Raw genomic sequence first — 16,391 nt, forward strand, 5'->3', positions numbered from 1 at the left:
ATTAGTGCTCCACTTTCATTTGTTTAATGCCAAAGTAGTTGGCATGGTAGCCTATAAATAGAGGTTACATTGAAACACAATTCACCCATTCACATTCAACAACAACATCTCTAACATGATCTAAGTTCTCTCTAGAGCAAACCTCTCTAAGAGCAACTCCTCTCCTTCTCTTTCTCTTACCGGTGATCACACTCCTAGTCCTAGTCTTCTCAGAAGCCGACTTTCAGTGCCACCAAACCCTCTGTCAACGTGCTTCGGTCCTAGTCTCCTCGGGAGCCGACGGTAGTGCCGCGACCACAACGGTTACAGAACCAGCCAAGCAAGGGTAACGCCCTAGCAACCCAGCCAAGCTAAAGTCACGCTTTAGCAAGATCTCAACAGTTCCCGGTGATGTCGCTCTGCTCGATCTACAATATTGAGTATCGATTGTGTTAACAAGAAGAAATTTCAGCAAAGTCCTCACCACGAGGCACAAAGAATCCCACGACGAGGTTGGTGCTCTCCTCGTCCACAATCGCTTGAAAAGAAGTCAGGTCAAGGGACACCCCCGACGACCGCACCCGACGGTGCTGGCCCGCCCGCGCAAGAAAAGAGACTGTTGACCAGCTGCAGCAAAATTGGAGCCAAACATTTTGGCACGACCAGTGGGACAAGTGGGACAACACCAGAGTCTTTTTATGTTCACCATCATTGGGATGCTAGGGGAAAATCTTTACCAAAAGAAATTCCTAAAGTAAATAGATTGTCAATGTTGCCACCACTGGCGATACTGCCATTAATGATGAGTTTATGCCTATTCCCATCCCAGAGGGGGCAAGCATTGATGAACAGCTCGCGATCATCATGGCCAACATCGAGAGGAATAAAGAAAAGCAAGCCAGGGACATGGCCATTTTGATCGCAAAAACAAAGCAGAAGTTTCGCGATTGGGACCTAGAAATTGAGCAGAACGCTCGAGAAGAGGTCATTTATGAGGCTGATTTGCCTATAGGTGGCAATCAACCTAATGGCCTCACTGGTGAATCACAGCCTTACATAGAGGCTACTTATGGAGAACGTCATCAACAAGATTGTTCTTCAGACAAGAAAATTGTCTCTGAACAAATATCTGATGTCTCCACTGATCAAGCCAAATATGTGGCTACTGATCAGATGCATGGGGGGCAAGATATGACCCATGATCATCCCTTTGATCAAGAGAAGTTGGCGACAGTTGGCGACAAAGCCGATCTTGGGACACCGTCATCTCCCAAATTGCAATTGAAGATCATGCCTCGTCAACCAACAAAGATACTTGGGGGGCAAGATTACCCCTCTCTCGAGCCAAATTCCTCCAAATTCTTCAAGGAGAAGTATCTTTGTTCTTTTCCTACAAGCTCTCACAGGAGGGATTTTTACCCTACAAATTTTGATACATCGGAGCTTGGAATGAAGCATAGATAGCCTCCCCCGTGGTCTCCTAGAGGTTAGCCAAACATGGTGATGCTAGCTTCTTTCTTTCTTTGCTTTTAATTTTCTGTTAATTTTTTCGTTTCTAGTTTTCTTTTCGTAAAAAAAAAAATATATATATAAAAAATAAAAAAAAATATATATAAAAAAAAAAAACGTTGAATTTGGTAAGAGGTTGTGAATCATAACGGAATAGGTGAAGTCTCTTTTGTTAATATTGGCCTAAACTCCTTATTGGTGCCTAGTTCAGGTCCCTTAAGGTTAAGGGCGGCTTTTATTAACACTTGTTGAACTGTCTTCACACTTATGACCTTTCACATCTTAGTAAGTATAGCCTATGTGAAATGGTGTCTAGAAAGGGGACAACGTTCATGACAGGTTCTTGAATCCAGAAGTGCGTGCAAATGGGCCTAAACCACTATGTGGGAGTAGCTCATGCCAAAATGGATTCTGCCTCTCTTGTTCGCCCTCCCCCACCTGGCCATTTCAGTAAGGTTGCCCAAAGGATTTGACAGAAAATTTGTGTCTAGGCGACTATACTTGGGCCGCATGTCTAAACCTTGATTCACATTGTCTTATTAAATTCAGCTACTTATTAAAAAAAAAAAAATATATATATATATAAAATAAAAAATAAAAATAGGCAAATTTCGTTAACTTTGTTTTAGGTTTTATATTCATATTTCAGTTTTTGTTTATCTTTTTTCTTTATTTCGTTGGTTGTTTGTTTATTATTAGAGTCAAAATGAATTTTGGGTAAATATCTTCTTCATCATAGGGCGCATCCAATGGGATGTGAGGTCTAGTTTGGATACGAGAAGTGCTGACAAAGGGTCTCGTCCCCTGTCAATCAATCGTTCCTCTCTTCACCTGGTCATGTTCCAAAGGAGTTACCGAAAGGAGAAGAGAAATATCCCTAAGTCCAAAACGTTTTTTCTTGTATGTTGCGTGTTGTTCTTGTTTTTATTTTGAGTCTTAGGATGCCATTTCAACTGTCTATGATGAGTTTATAATCTCCAGAATTATGGCTAAAATATAAAAAAAAAAATAATAATAAATAAATAAATAAATAAATAAACATAAAAAAGTCATAAATACAACTCTTAGGGGGCAAATTCTAAGTGTTCCTACACTCGCAAAGCTACTAAGCCGAGTCAGCGGCTCCAGAAACTTTTTCCAGCTTTGCCCTCGCAGGAAAGGCTGAGCTCAAGGGAAATGTGAGAGCCACCACCGTGACCGCCACCTCCATCGGAAGTAGTCTTCATGTTGCCAAAGATGTCCTCACCATGCATGGGGAACAGAGGAAGGGTTTCAATCTCCATGTTCATAGATCCATAACCACCATAGTTCCCCATCTGCCCGTTAAAAGCAATCACACCAGCTGAAGAAGCAGAAGCAGATGCTGAAGATTCGAAGTTAATATACTGATCCTCAGGTTTCCAATTGGTACCATTGCCATCACCAACAAGCCCTGATCTTTGCATGGGCACATGAACATCCGAAGTGGATCTCTTCTTCCGCTTCTCCCGAGCCCTTTGGTTCACGAACCAAAAATAGACGTTCTTGAACTCGATCTTGCCGTACCATTTCAGCTGGAGACAGATCCTCTGAATCTGCTCTATAGTTGGGGACCTAACTCCCTTATTGTAGAAAAGCTCCTTGAGGATTCTTATCTGATCAGTAGTGGGATTCCACCTGTTCCGCCCCCGCAGCATGTTAGCACTACTCCCGGCTGCTTTGTTGCTTCCTCCATCCTCGGTTGGTTGCTGGGTTTGTGGTTCCATTGGTGAAGGGTTGAGAGAATGCGAGAATTGAAGAATGGTGATGACAAGTAATTAAGAAAGATTGCTGTTAGAATTATTGGGAAGGACTGAAGATCTGTGAGAGAAGGACTGAAATTGACAGAGAGATGTTCGTAAAAAAGGAAGGGTATTGTTGAGGATCTGAAACTCAGAGGAAGGTTTTTTTTTTTGGCGTGAACGTTCCCATCCCCATAATGCACCTATTTATAGGAACAGGGCATGCAAATCTCCACCCTTGGACGGACAGTCTCGGAAAAGCATTTCCACCTGCTGGACAGTCAAAGAGGAGTCAAATCGATGTCAGTAAATCGAGATTAGTGATTCCAAATCACGGGAAAAAAGGGACTAGCAGCATGTGAGGAGCGGTTTTTGAGGAGTTAGCTATTATTAAAGGATTAATAGCATGTGGGGAAACGGAACGGTTTTCGAGGAGGTAACTGTTCTTTTCACGAGATTATTTTTCACGACTGTTGTTTTTCAACGAGTGATTAATGCCTTAAATTCGGAAAAGAAGGAGTTATTGGCGCTAAGAGTTTTGAGTTGGGAGCCAGCAAGTGGATCCAAAAGATACATATTTTCTCAAAACCCTCGCCGCGAGTCTCTTTTTGACGCGGAGCATATTTTAAAAGTTCATATTATTTTCAATATACAACTATAGGGGCCTATATTTGGGGCTTTGTGAGACACAATTATTGACTTCTCACGGATATTTGGATATCAGGATAAGAAAATATTATTATATTCATAAAGTGGCTTTGCGGCCAAAAGCAGTACATTCATTACAAAGCCAAAAGTGGCTAGAATACAAAACATGAATCTTCGGATATCTTCTGAATCTTTTCTCAAGTGGAAACAGCTATGGAATCCAACGTCGGGTTGAGCCGTGCCATTATCTCAAGGAGGGGCAGACTTCAGGGAAGGAAAAAGAGGAGTAACGGAGCCCCCGCGCCCCCTTTACATGGAAGCGGCAGAGGAATACAACATAAGCTTGGCCAACACCATTATTCATGAGCATGGGAGACTCCAGTGAAAGAAAATGGAGCCTCCAAGCCCCCTCAATTGGAAGCAGCTATGGAATCCAACGCCGGGTTGAGCCGCGCCATTATCTCCTGGAGGGGCAGAGAGTGAAGGAACCAAATATCAGCTTGAGTCTCTGCACCCCCTCTAGCCTTGGTAACCACCATTAGCTGGACGTGAAGTACAGGAACAACCATTCTGTAGCTTGAACCCATTCCTTCAAAGAGTCCATCCCTTCTCATCCCTCCAAGATTCTATCAAGAAGAGAAAGGGGGAGAAGGAGGTGAGAACCAAAGCCCCTTCCATCTGGAGGGCACAACACGGGCCAGGTCCAGAAGGAAGGAAACAGAGGAGGAAAGATGAACCTCAGAGTGGCCGTCCTCCCTCTCCCCGTTTCGCTCCGCGTATGGGATTTTCTCAAAAAATGATCTTACATGACCGGAGATCCCACACTTGGAGCCCCCTCGTGTTTCTAAACCAATCTGAAGCCTGGCATTTTTGTTGCAGAACTCCAGAAGGACGAAACAAGGGGTTGCCTATGATTACGCCATGAGGCCTAACCCAGGCTTAAGATTACGCCATAAAGCCTAAAATTTAGAGGCTAAAGGTCATTTCATGAGGGGAAGATTTGTGAAGAAGGAGAAAAAGAAGCAAGGATTGAAAGGCCATTTCTCGAATATTTCAGAAAAGTTGTTGTGAGTATTCCCTTCCTGAAATACAACTATTTATAGGGACTTCAGGCAAATCCCCACCCTTGGATGAAGCTCAATTTCAAAACCGATGTCAGTAAATCGAGATTAGTGATTCCAAATCTCGGGAAAAAAGGGACTAGCAGCATGTGAGGAGCGGTTTTTGAGGAGTTAGCTATTATTAGAGGAATAATAGCATGTGGGGAAACCGAACGGTTTTCGAGGAAGTAACTGTTCTTTTCACGAGATTATTTTTTCACGACCGTTGTTTTTCAACGAGTGATTAATGCCTTAAATCTCGGAAAAGAAGGGATTAACAGCATGTGAGGAGACCGAACGGTTTTCGAGGGGGCCTACAGTGATTGGCCCTCGAATCTCAATCTCAAGCAAAGTTCCTCCACGCGGAGTTCCGCCACAATGGCACCAGCTTCGGCCTGAGTGGCCCGTTCTCTGAGATGGGCCAGGTTGCGGCCCATTTCTTCAGAAGCAGCCAAAGGTTCATCGAGTTGGGCTTCTTTTGCAGCAGTTGCATTCTCAACAGAGAGCTAGCAAACAAGGCAGATACTTGCTGCTATACACATGGCGAAGCTACCACCAAGGAAGAGAAGGATCCTCATTCGCGATCAAAAGTAGTCTCCTTCGCATGGGGGGCACGCTAAAGTTCTGATCTCCTACAACCTGCCCAAGTTTCGCCAGATCCATGGGGGGCAATAAAGTTGGCAAAGGAAGCATCAGTTCATAACAAAGGCAATCCAGATTGTGGCATTCAAGCTTTATGGCCTATTTAGAGGCCTATATGGAAACAGTCAAGCCAATACAAGTGGCTTTGGAGCAACAACATTATAGGAGTAGTGTTGATTCAAGACCTCTTTAGTCAAGACGAGGACCTTTGACTTCGAGGTCTGGGGGGCAATGTTTGGACCCAAAATGAACATTTTGGCCTGACAAGGCATGTGTTGGAGAAATTGAGCCAATGTCAGTGGCTCAAGCTATATTTTGTCGACAAGCTCGAAATATATATTTAGAGGCTAAATAAAGCCTACTATGGAAGCATGGAAGCATGAAAAGGTAACTTTAGCACATTTTCCTACTTCGGCTAGGAGAAACCGAGCTAAACAGAAGGAGCGGCCGCCTGACCAAATAAACTCTAAATGAGCTGAAACTCTGCAGATCCATTCTAGACAGCCCAAGGATCATTTCTTATGAAGAGTCCCAGAGCTAGTTTTGAGTTGAAGGCCTTCAAACAATCCGTCCAATTCTCTGCAGAAGCAAAACTGGAAAACTGGACCTGTAAGAGGTCCAGCAGCATTTCCGGCCCAACCACATGGAAGAAAGCTCTGAAATTTGGTCAGCATGATCTAGATTCATAGTGGAACATTTTTTATGCAGACATCATGGCCAGAATCTGAATTTCTGATGGAGATATACATGAAGGAATAAAGGAGCCGAAAGTGCTTCCTTATCTCCCAAATTCATCATTCCTATTAGTGCTCCACCTCCATCTCCACCTCCCTTATCTCCCAAATTCATCATTCCTATTAGTGCTCCACCTACACCTCCACCTCCCTTATCTCCAATTAGTGCTCCACTTTCATTTGTTTAATGCCAAAGTAGTTGGCATGGTAGCCTATAAATAGAGGTTACATTGAAACACAATTCACCCATTCACATTCAACAACAACATCTCTAACATGATCTAAGTTCTCTCTAGAGCAAACCTCTCTAAGAGCAACTCCTCTCCTTCTCTTTCTCTTACCGGTGATCACACTCCTAGTCCTAGTCTTCTCAGAAGCCGACTTTCAGTGCCACCAAACCCTCTGTCAACGTGCTTCGGTCCTAGTCTCCTCGGGAGCCGACGGTAGTGCCGCGACCACAACGGTTACAGAACCAGCCAAGCAAGGGTAACGCCCTAGCAACCCAGCCAAGCTAAAGTCACGCTTTAGCAAGATCTCAACAGTTCCCGGTGATGTCGCTCTGCTCGATCTACAATATTGAGTATCGATTGTGTTAACAAGAAGAAATTTCAGCAAAGTCCTCACCACGAGGCACAAAGAATCCCACGACGAGGTTGGTGCTCTCCTCGTCCACAATCGCTTGAAAAGAAGTCAGGTCAAGGGACACCCCCGACGACCGCACCCGACGGTGCTGGCACGCCCGCGCAAGAAAAGAGACTGTTGACCAACTGCAGCAAAATTGGAGCCAAACACGGTTGGGAACCGTACTCGTGCACGCATTTTTTTTGAGAGTCGGGGAAGCTTTACTGATTTTGGTTTTCTCATGTTTTCCTATGCCGTACCTAGGGTGATTATTTATCATGCTAGCATTGAGTCCGCCTTTGTGGCGTTGGTTACTGTCTTTGTGACAGTAATGCTGAAACCCAGTATCCTAATCGCTACACTTAGTGGCGTAAGGGTATATATGGGAGTACTTTAGCCTGGGAGGCTATCACCCAAGCCTGGGAGGCTCACTCGTATGGCTATCATCTTCCCCTACTTATTATATTATTTTTGATTAGCGGGGCTAGTCTGATTTCCCTTAACCAGCGGGGCTGGCTTGTCTTTACGAGATTCTCGATTTTAAAGATAAATGTTTTATCATTGTTGAATGCATCGAGTTTTTTTTAAAGGAATAAATGTGGGAAAGTATAAAGTCCCTTTTCTTTACAATTATTTATTTTGTCCACTCACGCCAACGTTTTTATGTACTTTTGATTCACACGTAATTTACGTGTGTTTCTAACTTTAATTACCTTGAAATTAGCGAATACTCGAGCATTATTTTGTAGTATTACTTTGTTTTCTTCATTTGTAGGAAATTATGGTCAAGAGAGGGAAAAGATGAAACAAAGAGCGAATTTGAGCAAAAAGTCAACTCCGACTAAAGGATGAAAAGTCAACTGGTTGACCATCGGGTCAACCAACAACTTGGCCCAATAGCAAGAAGTTCAAGGCCCAAGACCAAAGAAGCACACAAGTGAAGACCCAAGCCTATTTGTATTACATCTTTGTATTTAAATTTCAAATTCAAAATTGATATAATGACAATAATAATTAGTGGACCACACACTTCACACACATCACACATATGGATGGAGATATTTATTTGTGTTCACACTAGGCACACACTCACTTACACTTTTGCCCTCCTATTTTGTTTATATTTTCCAAAATATTTTCTAAACTTCTAATTCTCTACTTTTTTATTAGGTTGTTTTAGTCTTTTCATTTTACCATTTTTCTACTTGTTTTTGAGCCCTTGGATCTAGGGTACAAGTCTAATCTTGACCCTTGAACCCAAGGAGGTATTTAAGCACCTTTGCACACACATTTCAAAAGCTTAAGACCCATTTTTCTCCACCCTAGGCCTTTTGGCCGAATTTGGGACTTCTCTCCCTTCTCATCTCCTCTTCTCTTCTTCATCCCCCATTCTTCACATGTAGGCTTGCACAAGGAGGAGGCACACACATCTCCGGTATCTAGACCACCATCTCTACACCATGGCTTCATAAGGGTAGCAATAGAAGCCATGAAGTTATGGCAATAGCTAGTGACAAGCTTTGCCTTAAATTTCATGGATTTCTCCTCTCTTTCCCTCTTCTTTCTCTCTCTTATTTCTTGCTTATGGTGTTGTTTGATGTGTATTGATATATACTTGTGTGTGACCTCTCATGATTTTAGGGTTTTGAAACCCAAGTTTAGTTTTATATGGTTTTGTTGAGGAATTAATAAAATTGATGTTTATTCATATGATTTGTGTACTCTTGCTTTAATTTCTTCACTCTAGATGTATGGTTTAGGTTTTCCCCTCCTTAATCTATGTTTGGTGTGTTGGAATTGGAATATTAAATTGGGGAATTTATATTTCAATTTAGATTATGGCATGAGTATGGTGGAATTAATTTGCCCATTGCATATCTCTATTTCCATTTGGATTTCTTAGATTGTGGTTGTGGTTCTCAAGTCACCCAATTTTGAGTATTATTACCCTTGATTGTCGGAATAGTATTCGGAATTGTTGGGTAGGGTAATTGTTATCACAAGTACTCTTTTCGACCTTATTATTTGTGGTGATGGTTGCTAGTGTGTTACAATCGATTGTCGAAACCTAAAGCATTTAGTTTTGAGCACTTATGGCCCTAACAAGGCATAAGGTTTGAGACTAGTATAGGGTAGCCAAAAACTAAGTATTCTTTCTTCTTCTTGTTTTTGCTTAGGGTTTGACTACTATTTTATGACAATCAATTTAGCTTTCTTTTCGACCTCTTAATGCTAAATGGAAATCCGACAAAACATTTGAAGCATCATTTGAATTAATCATCATCATTCCATATGATTTTAGATTTGTGTGGAGAACCTTGAATTCCATGGTGACCCTTGATGCGATGCATCCCATCCTTCTATCTATCTTATTTTTATGCCGTAGTTAGTTAGTTTATTTATCATTTATGAAAATCCAAAAACATTGTGACTTTCCCACTACCATTCATTTGTAAATCCATGTGGGCGTGAGCATTACAAGCACTTTTGTGTGTTTCACGGCCCTATCTAGGCCTTGCTTGGTGCAAGGCCGTCTATGTGACTTTGTGTGATGCAAAGTCATGCTTGAATGAGGCTCGGTGCCTTGTTTAGCATTTTTTCTAGTTTTATTTGTTTGTGCAAGTGATTTTCGGTGACCTAGAACCATAGGATTCTTATCTAGCTCGTAATCCCCGAGGTACGATAAACCGGGACGTAAATACTTCCCATCTTTGATAACCGTGTTGATTGTTACGCGATAGGCGAAAGAAAAACGCTCAAATCAACTTTCCCCTGGGCCCTTCGGTTTCTAATGCCCAGTCTACAGTGTAGCTGTTCGGCTTTAGGAGTTGAGGCTTAGCACCACCGCTGCCATCTATCCTTCGTAGGTTACTTGCTAACTTACTTTGTTTATCGTTGTTCTTTTGGTTCTAGACTGCTCTGATAACCATTAAATTGTTGTATTAATATTGTAACCTATAACTTGGTTGTAAATTTGAGTTACTCGGATAATTTTATCACTCTAAATTATGGCGTTGTTCAGTTTTGGGAGCAGGGTGTCTCCAGGGGTTTTGAGAGTGATTGTTAGAAGTGTTATTTTATGGTTAACAGGTTTTTTTTTGGGTTGTCCACTTTTAGGGGAGGTTTTGCTGAATTTTCGGTAGGATTTTCTCCATGAGTAGGCCCCGCAGGGCCACCTCTGTTTCTAGGGTGAGATCTCGGGGTGGGTCCTGACACTCTCTCTCTCTCTCTCTCTCACATTTTATGCATTAATTCATGCAAGTGACAGTAACTAGTCGGTGCCCAACCTACACGACATTGGTGGGTGGTCAATATCTTGTGTGAACATGTTACCTTTTTTTCCTTGATTTTTTTTTTTCTTATTTAAAAAGAGGATCAAAGGATTTCACTCCTACCCCCATGGTGACTCGAACCCATGACTTCGTCATTAGGTAGTGGGTGCTCGAACCCATGATTTGATTTAAGGGAAACCGAAAAGAGTGTTTCAGAGTGTTTCTATTGGGACCTCCAAATTTGCTCACTTGACATAATTAATATAATATTTCTTTGGTATAATTATTGTCCTTAGTAGTCATTTTATAGTAGGTTATATATGTCATTTAATAATTCAAAATAGAGTGAGGTCAAGTGAGTAAATTTGGAGGTTCCAATAGAAAAACTCAACCGAAAATCATACATTCAGTAAGTACTGTTACATTATTCCATATACCAAAAAAAAAAAGAAGGTTACATTATTCTGTTCTTCTACCACATTATTTACGTTATATTGTTACCTACCCTCATATATATATATATATGAAAAGTAATTCGCATAAACATTATATGTGTATGTACTGTTTAGAGATGAAACAATACCATACCTTTTCTGGATTTTTTCTGCGTATATAAGTGCAAGAAATGGATGGGTAAGATGACATTATTGGAGTATTGGACATAAAAATAGGCGAGCAACTGTCAAGTACCGAACATGTTACTCGGTCTGTCCAGCTAGCCAAATCGATCAAGATTAACCTCATAGAACAAGTAAACTTTGTTCCGAAGTGTTGATGGAGACGGGAGTCACGGGACTACGAACAGACGAATAGTGAGGTCTTTTTCAAGACTTAATCTTTGGGAAGAAAAGAAAACGAAGAATAATCCATGGATTGAAGTTGTAGTGTTTTTGTGGAACGATGACTACGTTCTTCCTTTTCTTTGCCATAAGTTCGTGGTTTTTGCGCTAATGCATAATCTTGGTCCATAACTCTGTAAATAAAGGAAAGTAGGAAACTTCTAAAAGAAAAAGCTAAGGCTTGTCAAAAAAAAAAAACTAAGGAAACGAAGCTTCTTCAAATTTTGATTTGTAATTAAATCGAATTGTAAAATATACACATGAACACATACTGTGCTGTTTATAAGAGCTACTTTTGAAACCGAAAGGGGGAGACGAAGCCAAAACCTTCATAATAGATACACAACATACAACTAGCTAAAGAAAATGAAATTGAGGAAGAACTAAACCGTCACTATTATAATTCAAAATAACAAAAGGAGGAGCCAAATCCCATCAAACTAACCACTGCAAGTGGCCTAGTGGTTCTTGCCTAGTTGGGTGTGCTCCCCAACCTAGGTTCGAACCCCGAAGCTGTCAAAGTGGCGAGGCACTGTGCTGCAATGCACAGTTGGAGCATTTCACATGCGCCGAAGGAGTTTATCTTGGGCCTAGGAAGCTTTTGGGTTCCCCTTGACAAAGTCAAAAAAAATCCCATCAAACTGAACTAGTTAAAGTGGTACCAAAAAAGAGGGAGATGAAGCCAAAACCTTCATAATAAAAACACAACATACAACTAGCTAAAGAAAATGAAATTGAGGAAAAACGTTTTTTTTTTTTTTGGCGATGAAAATTGAGGAAAAACTAAACCGTCACTATTACGTACACTTCGAAATAACAAAGGAGGAGGCAAATCCCCATCAAACTGAATTAGTTAAAATGGTACCAGAGAAGTTAATAAACAAATGAGAGCCACTGCAAAACCAATTTGAAGCAACAGAATAGCAGCCGACTTTGCACGTACTCTTCTTTGATTAATGTCTATACCAAAGGCCTATTTAGCACGTATCTAGACAATAAATGAATGAATCGCACTGTTTAGTACCAAAGTGAATCAAACGGATGGATGCTAATTAAATTACAATATGATCGAAAAAGTGCTGTTATATCGATCAATCTTCAAGCTCTAGCGAGGATTTACTTCAGTGATTAATGAAGCATCATCATTTTCGGTTACTTTGACAGAGACAAAGTTTCTCCTGGATCTGACGCTACTATACATTAAAAATGCTGGTTTTGAGGGTACTGGGAGACTGAGAGAGTAGCTATTGAACATGAGGATAACTAAAGCCATGGTTGGTCTATCAGCTAGACTTTCTTGCACACATAACAGTCCAATGTGTATGCATCTCATTATTTCAGCCCTTGAACCTTTCTTCAATCTGGGATCTATCACATTTGAAGGTTTCCCTTCCCTCCAGCTTTTCCATGCCTGCATTGATTTGTGCATTATATATAAAGTCAGAGACTGAATTTTCTTTTTCATCACCAAAACTATACATGTTTCCTTTTACTTACATAGCTTGGAAGAGTCCATATTCTCTCCATGATCGAAGCAACTATTTTTCTGTCCACTTATTATCTCCAAAATCAACACGCCAAAACTATAGACATCAGACTTAACAGAAAAATGTCCATGCTTCACATATTCGGGAGGCTTATATCCGCTGCATTTGAACAAGAAGAAGCTAGGTAATTAGCTCTGCACTAAAATGGATCAAAATGAACAAAATTATTGATATTATAAGCTCTGTAGCATTGTCAAGTACTTACTAGGTTCCCACAATACGATTAGTATTGCCTTGTGTTTCATCATGCACAAACAACCTTGCCATGCCAAAATCTGAAATTTTGGGGTTCATTTCTGCATCTATTAAGATGTTACTAGCTTTGTGATCACGATGAATAATCCTCAGGTGAGAATCAACATGAAGGTAAAGTAGCCCTCGAGCAATGCCTTCTATGATTTTATAACGTTTATCCCAATCCAGTTGTTCGCGCTTGATTGGATCTACATGTATATCAGACAAGAAAAACGATTTGATCTGTTATAGTGTTTGTTGCATGTGTCACACAAATGAAAATTCTATAGTAGATTTTTGAAGTTGAAGAAAATACAGAAGTCGGTCATACCAAAAATGATGTTATCAAGACTTGCGTTGGGGAGATACTCATAGACAAGAAGCCTTTCATTTCCTTCCAAGCAGAAACCGTGAAGTCTAACTAAATTTCTGTGTTGAAGCCTAGCCAGTAGTAAGGCCTCATTTTTGAATTCTAATTCTCCTTGTCCAGATTCCATAGAGAGCCTTTTCACTGCTATCTCTTCTCCATTGGGAAGCTTACCCTGAGAAAGTTTTTATACAAAATAGGATCGGATTTACATTCAAGGAAAACATAGGATAGTTAATTTATAGTTAAGTTGGCACATAATTGATATGAATGATCATTTAAATATGATGATGTATCCTTACCCTGTATACAGAACCAAAACCGCCCTGTCCGAGTTTATATGCTTCAGAAAAATCATCTGTAACAACTCTGATGGTGCCAAAGTCAAATTGCAAGGATTCTGCACTTCTACTTTCATCTGCATCTTCGGCGCCTAAGGAGCAATACAACAAGTTTGATCAGTTTCCAAAATTAAGGAGTTGTAACATAATTAAATCCAAGTGCTTAGTACATGCAGTAATAGGCCTCCCCAAATCAAGTAGCTAGAATAAAAATGTCAGAGGAGTTCATTTTGTTTGACCAGTACCTGGAAGCTTGCTTTGATCAAGTTTTTTCTCTGTCTTCCTCGCTCTTAAATAAATGCAGATGCATACAGTTAGTACCAGAGACACAGTGATTGGCACAACCACAAGGATTACAGTCCGCAAATTATTACTCTTCTTCCGTTCTGCAAAATTAGAATTCTTATTCTTTTGTAATTAAGCATCCTGCCGGTTATATACACAGATAGCTATATAGATTACCATGACTATCAAATTAAATAATGACTTGTTACTTGTTATCAATGTTTTCAAAGGCGAAAGCAAAGGCGAAGTCGTCTTGTGAGTGCCTTGTGAGGCGAGTGCCTCAAGGCATCACCTTTCCCGTAAATATTATAATAATACATTACATATTTATATAATATATGAAAATATTTAATTTAAAACAAAGAAAGAAGTCCACATAAATAATATATTTCCAATTATTGAAGAGGTATCTTCAACTATCATCATGGTACTAGTGGCAATAAGCTTGGCCGAGCCCATGGTACTATAACATCTTGCAGCTTAGTAACAAATAGCATCACAGAATACCCTTCATTTCATACGTACAAAACATAGACTACAGTTCTATCTCTACTACTATAAATGGAGGCCCTCTTTTGGTGTCAAAGGGCTTCACCAAATTTTGAAATGCATATAATACCCTTCAATAACATAATTATCAAATTAAGTTAATAAAATATAAATAGATAAAAGTGTGAATTGAAAAAATAGCCAAACCGCCACTTTTTTATGTCCAAAAAATAAATAATCACTATTCTTTTTAGTCGATCTATTTTCCATTATATCACCCGCGAGAAACGTGGGCACATTGCTAGTTTGTATAAAGACGCGCGTCTATATCTAGACTATTATTAAGAGAAGAGAGCTTGCTCTCCAAAATTGAAATTTTTTACCGATTTAACCTTTATATATTAAAAAACTATGAAATATAATTAATCAATAATGATAATATGGTAAATTGCAAAATAAAAAACAAAAGAATAAAAAAAAGGGTTCTTGACCCAAAGCACAAAAATGATCCAAAATGATCCCACTTACCCCAGCAACAGATTTTTGTTCCCACTAACCCAATTTAAACTAAAATGACTATTCTGCCCTTAACCTTATTAAACAACTACTATCATGCCACTCAACATCTCTCTCTCTCTCTCTCTCTCTCTCTCTCTCTCTCTCTCTCTCTCTCTCTCTCTCTCTCTCTCTCTCTCTCTCTCTCTCTCTCCCTCTGCAGAATCACGACCTCTTCTTCTCTCTCTCTCTCTCGCCGTCCCTGTTAGCTCCTGCGACGTTTATGGACTGCAGTTTCCGAGATCGAGCTGCCTTCTTCTCAGACTCGGGTCTCAAACCTGAACGAAGCCATATCTGGACTCCTCGGCATACTTGTCCAGTTTCCGCTTCGAAGACAAACGCGTCGCCGCGGTCATCGGAGGCTTCTCTTCGATTCCTCTTCTTCGCTCGATTCCGCTGTCGCTGCCGACGAAGGCTTCTCCTCGCTCGATTCGATGTTGCAGTAAGCGTTGGGTCACTTCGATCTGAACAAGCGGCGCCTCGAGATAAAGCAGCTCCGGTAAATTGCTCCAGCGATGTGCTCGAGTATGTTGACTTCACCGATCTGTCCAATAACTCATTGAATGGGTTCAGTATTTGATTGGAGTTGCCACTGTGATTTGAAGGTTTTGTTGAATGGGTTTAATTTTACGACGACGAAGAAGTTAGGTTCTGGTCTGCAACAGTGAAGAAGCCGGTATGCAACCGTGGAAGAAGGGAGAAGAAGAAGATTGGGTCCGTCCCTGTCAGCTCCGCTCGAAGCTGTTAGGGTAAAGGCCCTAACTGGAGAGCAAATGCAAAGAAAACGTAAAGGAAAAGAAGAAGATAATTAACTGATATTCAACGATAGGATTTTCAGCTCCAGATTGAGGCATATATAGCCCTTATCATGTGGACACGTGTCGCACATGGAGTGAGCAGAGACTTAATTGAACTCTTAACATGCTTAATTAGACTAACAACTAATTAACAAAATGAACTAATTAACCACGTGCCAAACACATGCACGAGACTGACTTCTCCCAGTTAATTAGGATACCATTTCTAAGCTATTTTCGTAACAATCCAGCCTCCATAAGATAAGCTTGACCTCAAGCTTGAAAATCAGGAAAGCATTGCATGATCTCCTCCACTTCTTCCCATGTAGCTTCTTCTTCAGATGTTCCTAGCCACTGGATCAGCCACTTTGTTACTGGTGCATTCCCTTTTTTGAACATCCTTCTGTCCAAAATTTGAGCTGGATACCATCTTGGATTATGTGGATCAACAGTAGGTGGTAAATGAGCAGAGGTTACTATAGCGTTCCCCACCTTTTTCTTCAAGAGTGATACATGGAATACAGGATGCATTCGATCAGAGCTTGGCAGTTTAAGCTTGTAAGCAACAGGACCAATTTTCTTCTCAATTTGGTAGGGACCATAGTACCTTGGAGCTAACTTGTGAATAAGTCTTTTTTCCACAGTTTGTTGCCTGTATGGCTGTAGCTTCAG

At 40.6% G+C, this 16,391-nt stretch overlaps 1 pseudogene; it reads right to left on the reverse strand.

Annotated features, from left to right (window-relative positions):
* Window positions 1-11,887: 11,887 nt before the first annotated feature.
* Window positions 11,888-14,158, reverse strand: LOC133724320 (cysteine-rich receptor-like protein kinase 10; annotated as a pseudogene).
* Window positions 14,159-16,391: the final 2,233 nt, after the last annotated feature.

The sequence above is a fragment of the Rosa rugosa genome, chromosome 1 (genome assembly GCF_958449725.1).
Source record: "Rosa rugosa chromosome 1, drRosRugo1.1, whole genome shotgun sequence".
Classification (NCBI taxonomy): Eukaryota; Viridiplantae; Streptophyta; class Magnoliopsida; order Rosales; family Rosaceae; genus Rosa; species Rosa rugosa.